Source organism: Castor canadensis, chromosome 12, assembly GCF_047511655.1.
Source record: "Castor canadensis chromosome 12, mCasCan1.hap1v2, whole genome shotgun sequence".
Lineage (NCBI taxonomy): Eukaryota > Metazoa > Chordata > Mammalia > Rodentia > Castoridae > Castor > Castor canadensis.
The window spans coordinates 102,863,182-102,872,408 of NC_133397.1; positions in this window are offsets into that span (position 1 = coordinate 102,863,182).

Sequence of the window (9,227 nt, forward strand, 5' to 3'; positions counted from 1 at the left end):
CCTGTATAGCTATCCTTATCTCAACCAGCAAAACCCCTTGTTCCTTCCTATTATTGCTTCTACTCTCTCTACAACAAAATTAGAAATAAGGGCAAAATAGTTTCTGCTGGGTATTGACGGGGGGAGAGGGAGGGGGCGGAGAGGGTGGTAAGGGAGGGGGTGGGGGCAGGGAGGAGAAATGAGCCATCTGTTTGCCCTCAGAGAAGCTTTGCAGAAATGACTGTCCTCCCCGAGCTTTACATGCTCTGGCATAGTTTCTGGTGTTCCTGAAACCTGCCGTTCTCTCAAGACATGGTAACAATTTCACTGACTAGGGAATCCTAAGCATTCCTCGGCTATAGACTGTGTGTGCCTGTGTATTTCTCAGATCAAAGTGAAGTGATTTCTTTGTCGACAGGAAGAGAATTCCTATGATCACTTTTAGGCTCTTGGCAGGCAATGTGTGTGTTTACGTGTTTTCTTTAAGTTATGAACACTGAAGCCTGGAATAAGAAGCCCTGGTTCCCACTGTGGAACATTTTGTATCCACATGAAGGAATACTCCCGCCCCCCACGTTTGGAGATGTTGTTCTGAGAGGCACCTTGGTTCATCCTAGTTTTAGGGCATTTTCCTGACTGATTTTACGGCAAAGGGCTTGAGGTGATTTTTTGTACTCACCCTGAAATAGTGTTCCTGTCCTCCAAACTGTGGGTTCCACGATGGGTGTTCTGTGGAACAGGACAGAAATGTCATGGCAGTTCAACCTTGAACGAGCTGAGGAGGTAACGTGGCGGAGAAAAACATCCCCAGATGAGAAGATCTTGTCAGGAAACTGCCACAGAAATGGCTGTGGTGTGGAGAAGGAGGGGCCTTAGAGGGAGTGCTAAGGGGTCTGACCAATCAGGAAAGACTTGGCTGAGTGGTCTGCCCAATCAGGAAAGACTTGGCTGTGATGTCACAGTGGACTCACCACCCCTGAGACTTGGAGGGTCCTGAGGCTGTTGCTGCCTGGCCTGTTGCTATGGCAGCCCAGCCAGCCAAGCAGGAAGAAGCTGGAGGAAGGTGCCCTTGTCTCGTGTGGAAGAATTCTCTGTCCATTGGGTTGTAGGGCGGCGGGGCAGGTTTGGCAGGAGTTCATGGGTGTACTTAGCACATGAGGATGGGAGGCTTCCATTCTTCATGGCTAACCTCTGTTAGCCTTCCGCAGAGATTTGAATGTCCACAGGGCTTTGTGCCGTTTGGGCGTGGAGCTCAGCAAGGAGAACAGGCCACCCTGGATCTCACTGTTGTGCAGAGGCTGCCTTGACTTCTGCTTCTCACCCTGACTCCCTGATCTCTGGGTGTGGTTCTATCCGGCTGCTAGGTAGAATGAGATTACATGGAGGCACAGGCACAGGCACAGGCACCTGGTGATCTGGCATGATTTCTTCTCCATCCCTCAGGGTCCACTCAAACACCGGCAAGGAATGTTGGAAGAAATTAACCTCATTCACCAGTGTTTCCATGTGTTCATTAACTCTTGGTAGTGCTGAATGGTGCTTTGTTAGATGAAAGCCCAGAAATTCACTTACTCCAAAGTAGTTAATGTTCCTGGAACAGAGCCCACTGTGGGTATGTTTGTGTGTGGGGGCTTGTGTGCGGTGCTGAAATCTTTCTGGGTCACTGTCTGTTAGATACTCTGTTGCACATAATGTCTATCAGGATGCTTCCTGGAAGTCAGGAATTTTGGGTTTGGATCAACATTGCATTATCAGAGATCAAGTCTAATCAATGGACAGAGGAGGAAGTATCAGATTTGCTTGAGTATGCCCAGTGCATGTCCTGCTATCATGGTGGATGTATGTATGTACACCTTTGCCCTGCGAGAGAGGATTTGAATTCAAGTGATCGCTTCCTGCATGGCCTGTGGTACATTAGGCCTTAGTTGTTCATTGGCATAAAGGTGGTTGTATTTCTTCCCTCCAAAAACATTGGTGGATACGATGTCACTTTAGGTGTTTTTCTGCGTTTGATCTTTTTTGACGTGCAGACAGTGGCCCCTAAGTAGGTTAACGTCAGGATTTCTGCTCTTGCGGGAAGCATTCCAAGTACATTGCATATAGGCTAGGTTCCTCTGTGTGTGTGTTTGAGTTTGTGTGTGTGTGCATGTGTAATATGTGTAGTGTCCTTTGGAAATAATTTCTTTTCATCTTGTAATACCTTCACAGAGAAACAAGTATTTCACACTCATCGAGTATATATTCGCTGTTTAGGCATGCAGAAGACTCCTTGAATCAAAATCTGTCAACAACAAAGTGGGGATCGATGGAATGCTCCGGGCTCTCTGGTGTTCAATGACTTCTGGTCTCGCTCAACCTTGCTCTTCAGTAGATGCAAGGTCAGAAATTCATCTACAAGGTGACGATTAGAATATCAGCAGTTGGTGCGTGCGTGTGTTTGTGATATTTTTGTTTCCGTTGGCCCTCACTGACTTGTAGGAGTTAGGTTCATTTCCAAAATCACGTGAGGAACAGCCTTGTGTCGCTCTGACTTTATGTCTTCAGTTCCATGAAGGAAAGATGTTGTGTTTGGCCTGGCACCAAAAACCAAAAATGGTATGTTCTCCCTCATATGTGGACATTAGGTCAAGGGCAAACACAACAAGTGGATTGGACTAGGAGCACAGGATAAAAGTGAGAGCACACAAGGGAGGGGTGAGGATAGGTAAGACACCTAAAAAACTAGCTAGCATTTGTTGCCCTTAACGCAGAGAACCTAAAGCAGATACCTTAAAGCAACTGAGGCCAATATGAAAAGGGGAACAGGTACTAGAGATTAGGTTAGATCAAAAAGAATTAACCTGGAAGGTAACACCCACACACAGGAAATCAATGTGAGTCAATGCCCTGTATAGCTATCCTTATCTCAACCAGCAAAAACCCTTGTTCCTTCCTATTATTGCTTCTACTCTCTCTACAACAAAATTAGAAATAAGGGCAAAATAGTTTCTGCTGGGTATTGAGGGGGGGAGAGGGAGGGGGCGGAGAGGGTGGTAAGGGAGGGGGTGGGGGCAGGGAGGAGAAATGAACCATCTGTTTGCCCTCAGAGAAGCTTTGCAGAAATGACTGTCCTCCCCGAGCTTTACATGCTCTGGCATAGTTTCTGGTGTTCCTGAAACCTGCCGTTCTCTCAAGACATGGTAACAATTTCACTGACTAGGGAATCCTAAGCATTCCTCGGCTATAGACTGTGTGTGCCTGTGTATTTCTCAGATCAAAGTGAAGTGATTTCTTTGTCGACAGGAAGAGAATTCCTATGATCACTTTTAGGCTCTTGGCAGGCAATGTGTGTGTTTACGTGTTTTCTTTAAGTTATGAACACTGAAGCCTGGAATAAGAAGCCCTGGTTCCCACTGTGGAACATTTTGTATCCACATGAAGGAATACTCCCGCCCCCCACGTTTGGAGATGTTGTTCTGAGAGGCACCTTGGTTCATCCTAGTTTTAGGGCATTTTCCTGGCTGATTTTACGGCAAAGGGCTTGAGGTGATTTTTTGTACTCACCCTGAAATAGTGTTCCTGTCCTCCAAACTGTGGGTTCCACGATGGGTGTTCTGTGGAACAGGACAGAAATGTCATGGCAGTTCAACCTTGAACGAGCTGAGGAGGTAACGTGGCGGAGAAAAACATCCCCAGATGAGAAGATCTTGTCAGGAAACTGCCACAGAAATGGCTGTGGTGTGGAGAAGGAGGGGCCTTAGAGGGAGTGCTAAGGGGTCTGACCAATCAGGAAAGACTTGGCTGAGTGGTCTGCCCAATCAGGAAAGACTTGGCTGTGATGTCACAGTGGACTCACCACCCCTGAGACTTGGAGGGTCCTGAGGCAGTTGCTGCCTGGCCTGTTGCTATGGCAGCCCAGCCAGCCAAGCAGGAAGAAGCTGGAGGAAGGTGCCCTTGTCTCGTGTGGAAGAATTCTCTGTCCATTGGGTTGTAGGGCGGCGGGGCAGGTTTGGCAGGAGTTCATGGGTGTACTTAGCACATGAGGATGGGAGGCTTCCATTCTTCATGGCTAACCTCTGTTAGCCTTCCGCAGAGATTTGAATGTCCACAGGGCTTTGTGCCGTTTGGGCGTGGAGCTCAGCAAGGAGAACAGGCCACCCTGGATCTCACTGTTGTGCAGAGGCTGCCTTGACTTCTGCTTCTCACCCTGACTCCCTGATCTCTGGGTGTGGTTCTATCCGGCTGCTAGGTGGAATGAGATTACATGGAGGCACAGGCACAGGCACAGGCACCTGGTGATCTGGCATGATTTCTTCTCCATCCCTCAGGGTCCACTCAAACACCGGCAAGGAATGTTGGAAGAAATTAACCTCATTCACCAGTGTTTCCATGTGTTCATTAACTCTTGGTAGTGCTGAATGGTGCTTTGTTAGATGAAAGCCCAGAAATTCACTTACTCCAAAGTAGTTAATGTTCCTGGAACAGAGCCCACTGTGGGTGTGTTTGTGTGTGGGGGCTTGTGTGCGGTGCTGAAATCTTTCTGGGTCACTGTCTGTTAGATACTCTGTTGCACATAATGTCTATCAGGATGCTTCCTGGAAGTCAGGAATTTTGGGTTTGGATCAACATTGCATTATCAGAGATCAAGTCTAATCAATGGACAGAGGAGGAAGTATCAGATTTGCTTGAGTATGCCCAGTGCATGTCCTGCTATCATGGTGGATGTATGTATGTACACCTTTGCCCTGCGAGAGAGGATTTGAATTCAAGTGATCGCTTCCTGCATGGCCTGTGGTACATTAGGCCTTAGTTGTTCATTGGCATAAAGGTGGTTGTATTTCTTCCCTCCAAAAACATTGGTGGATACGATGTCACTTTAGGTGTTTTTCTGCGTTTGATCTTTTTTGACGTGCAGACAGTGGCCCCTAAGTAGGTTAACGTCAGGATTTCTGCTCTTGCGGGAAGCATTCCAAGTACATTGCATATAGGCTAGGTTCCTCTGTGTGTGTGTTTGAGTTTGTGTGTGTGTGCATGTGTAATATGTGTAGTGTCCTTTGGAAATAATTTCTTTTCATCTTGTAATACCTTCACAGAGAACCAAGTATTTCACGCTCATCGAGTATATATTCGCTGTTTAGGCATGCAGAAGACTCCTTGAATCAAAATCTGTCAACAACAAAGTGGGGATCGATGGAATGCTCCGGGCTCTCTGGTGTTCAATGACTTCTGGTCTCGCTCAACCTTGCTCTTCAGTAGATGCAAGGTCAGAAATTCATCTACAAGGTGACGATTGGAATATCAGCAGTTGGTGCGTGCGTGTGTTTGTGATATTTTTGTTTCCGTTGGCCCTCACTGACTTGTAGGAGTTAGGTTCATTTCCAAAATCACGTGAGGAACAGCCTTGTGTCGCTCTGACTTTATGTCTTCAGTTCCATGAAGGAAAGATGTTGTGTTTGGCCTGGCACCAAAAACCAAAAATGGTATGTTCTCCCTCATATGTGGACATTAGGTCAAGGGCAAACACAACAAGTGGATTGGACTATGAGCACAGGATAAAAGTGAGAGCACACAAGGGAGGGGTGAGGATAGGTAAGACACCTAAAAAACTAGCTAGCATTTGTTGCCCTTAACGCAGAGAACCTAAAGCAGATACCTTAAAGCAACTGAGGCCAATATGAAAAGGGGAACAGGTACTAGAGATTAGGTTAGATCAAAAAGAATTAACCTGGAAGGTAACACCCACACACAGGAAATCAATGTGAGTCAATGCCCTGTATAGCTATCCTTATCTCAACCAGCAAAAACCCTTGTTCCTTCCTATTATTGCTTCTACTCTCTCTACAACAAAATTAGAAATAAGGGCAAAATAGTTTCTGCTGGGTATTGAGGGGGGGAGAGGGAGGGGGCGGAGAGGGTGGTAAGGGAGGGGGTGGGGGCAGGGAGGAGAAATGAACCATCTGTTTGCCCTCAGAGAAGCTTTGCAGAAATGACTGTCCTCCCCGAGCTTTACATGCTCTGGCATAGTTTCTGGTGTTCCTGAAACCTGCCGTTCTCTCAAGACATGGTAACAATTTCACTGACTAGGGAATCCTAAGCATTCCTCGGCTATAGACTGTGTGTGCCTGTGTATTTCTCAGATCAAAGTGAAGTGATTTCTTTGTCGACAGGAAGAGAATTCCTATGATCACTTTTAGGCTCTTGGCAGGCAATGTGTGTGTTTACGTGTTTTCTTTAAGTTATGAACACTGAAGCCTGGAATAAGAAGCCCTGGTTCCCACTGTGGAACATTTTGTATCCACATGAAGGAATACTCCCGCCCCCCACGTTTGGAGATGTTGTTCTGAGAGGCACCTTGGTTCATCCTAGTTTTAGGGCATTTTCCTGGCTGATTTTACGGCAAAGGGCTTGAGGTGATTTTTTGTACTCACCCTGAAATAGTGTTCCTGTCCTCCAAACTGTGGGTTCCACGATGGGTGTTCTGTGGAACAGGACAGAAATGTCATGGCAGTTCAACCTTGAACGAGCTGAGGAGGTAACGTGGCGGAGAAAAACATCCCCAGATGAGAAGATCTTGTCAGGAAACTGCCACAGAAATGGCTGTGGTGTGGAGAAGGAGGGGCCTTAGAGGGAGTGCTAAGGGGTCTGACCAATCAGGAAAGACTTGGCTGAGTGGTCTGCCCAATCAGGAAAGACTTGGCTGTGATGTGACAGTGGACTCACCACCCCTGAGACTTGGAGGGTCCTGAGGCAGTTGCTGCCTGGCCTGTTGCTATGGCAGCCCAGCCAGCCAAGCAGGAAGAAGCTGGAGGAAGGTGCCCTTGTCTCGTGTGGAAGAATTCTCTGTCCATTGGGTTGTAGGGCGGCGGGGCAGGTTTGGCAGGAGTTCATGGGTGTACTTAGCACATGAGGATGGGAGGCTTCCATTCTTCATGGCTAACCTCTGTTAGCCTTCCGCAGAGATTTGAATGTCCACAGGGCTTTGTGCCGTTTGGGCGTGGAGCTCAGCAAGGAGAACAGGCCACCCTGGATCTCACTGTTGTGCAGAGGCTGCCTTGACTTCTGCTTCTCACCCTGACTCCCTGATCTCTGGGTGTGGTTCTATCCGGCTGCTAGGTGGAATGAGATTACATGGAGGCACAGGCACAGGCACAGGCACCTGGTGATCTGGCATGATTTCTTCTCCATCCCTCAGGGTCCACTCAAACACCGGCAAGGAATGTTGGAAGAAATTAACCTCATTCACCAGTGTTTCCATGTGTTCATTAACTCTTGGTAGTGCTGAATGGTGCTTTGTTAGATGAAAGCCCAGAAATTCACTTACTCCAAAGTAGTTAATGTTCCTGGAACAGAGCCCACTGTGGGTGTGTTTGTGTGTGGGGGCTTGTGTGCGGTGCTGAAATCTTTCTGGGTCACTGTCTGTTAGATACTCTGTTGCACATAATGTCTATCAGGATGCTTCCTGGAAGTCAGGAATTTGGGGTTTGGATCAACATTGCATTATCAGAGATCAAGTCTAATCAATGGACAGAGGAGGAAGTATCAGATTTGCTTGAGTATGCCCAGTGCATGTCCTGCTATCATGGTGGATGTATGTATGTACACCTTTGCCCTGCGAGAGAGGATTTGAATTCAAGTGATCGCTTCCTGCATGGCCTGTGGTACATTAGGCCTTAGTTGTTCATTGGCATAAAGGTGGTTGTATTTCTTCCCTCCAAAAACATTGGTGGATACGATGTCACTTTAGGTGTTTTTCTGCGTTTGATCTTTTTTGACGTGCAGACAGTGGCCCCTAAGTAGGTTAACGTCAGGATTTCTGCTCTTGCGGGAAGCATTCCAAGTACATTGCATATAGGCTAGGTTCCTCTGTGTGTGTGTTTGAGTTTGTGTGTGTGTGCATGTGTAATATGTGTAGTGTCCTTTGGAAATAATTTCTTTTCATCTTGTAATACCTTCACAGAGAACCAAGTATTTCACGCTCATCGAGTATATATTCGCTGTTTAGGCATGCAGAAGACTCCTTGAATCAAAATCTGTCAACAACAAAGTGGGGATCGATGGAATGCTCCGGGCTCTCTGGTGTTCAATGACTTCTGGTCTCGCTCAACCTTGCTCTTCAGTAGATGCAAGGTCAGAAATTCATCTACAAGGTGACGATTGGAATATCAGCAGTTGGTGCGTGCGTGTGTTTGTGATATTTTTGTTTCCGTTGGCCCTCACTGACTTGTAGGAGTTAGGTTCATTTCCAAAGTCACTTGAGGAACAGCCTTGTGTCGCTCTGACTTTATGTCTTCAGTTCCATGAAGGAAAGATGTTGTGTTTGGCCTGGCACCAAAAACCAAAAATGGTATGTTCTCCCTCATATGTGGACATTAGATCAAGGGCAAACACAACAAGCGGATTGGACTATGAGCACAGGATAAAAGCGAGAGCACACAAGGGAGGGGTGAGGGTAGGTAAGACACCTAAAAAACTAGCTAGCATTTGTTGCCCTTAACGCAGAGAACCTAAAGCAGATACCTTAAAGCAACTGAGGCCAATATGAAAAGGGGAACAGGTACTAGAGATTAGGTTAGATCAAAAAGAATTAACCTGGAAGGTAACACCCACACACAGGAAATCAATGTGAGTCAATGCCCTGTATAGCTATCCTTATCTCAACCAGCAAAAACCCTTGTTCCTTCCTATTATTGCTTCTACTCTCTCTACAACAAAATTAGAAATAAGGGCAAAATAGTTTCTGCTGGGTATTGAGGGGGGGAGAGGGAGGGGGCGGAGAGGGTGGTAAGGGAGGGGGTGGGGGCAGGGAGGAGAAATGAACCATCTGTTTGCCCTCAGAGAAGCTTTGCAGAAATGACTGTCCTCCCCGAGCTTTACATGCTCTGGCATAGTTTCTGGTGTTCCTGAAACCTGCCGTTCTCTCAAGACATGGTAACAATTTCACTGATTAGGGAATCCTAAGCATTCCGCGGCTATAGACTGTGTGTGCCTGTGTATTTCTCAGGTCAAAGTGAAGTGATTTCTTTGTCGACAGGAAGAGAATTCCTATAATCACTTTTAGGCTCTTGGCAGGCAATGTGTGTGTTTACGTGTTTTCTTTAAGTTATGAACACTGAAGCCTGGAATAAGAAGCCCTGGTTCCCACTGTGGAACATTTTGTATCCACATGAAGGAATACTCCCGCCCCCCACGTTTGGAGATGTTGTTCTGAGAGGCACCTTGGTTCATCCTAGTTTTAGGGCATTTTCCTGGCTGATTTTACGGCAAAGGGC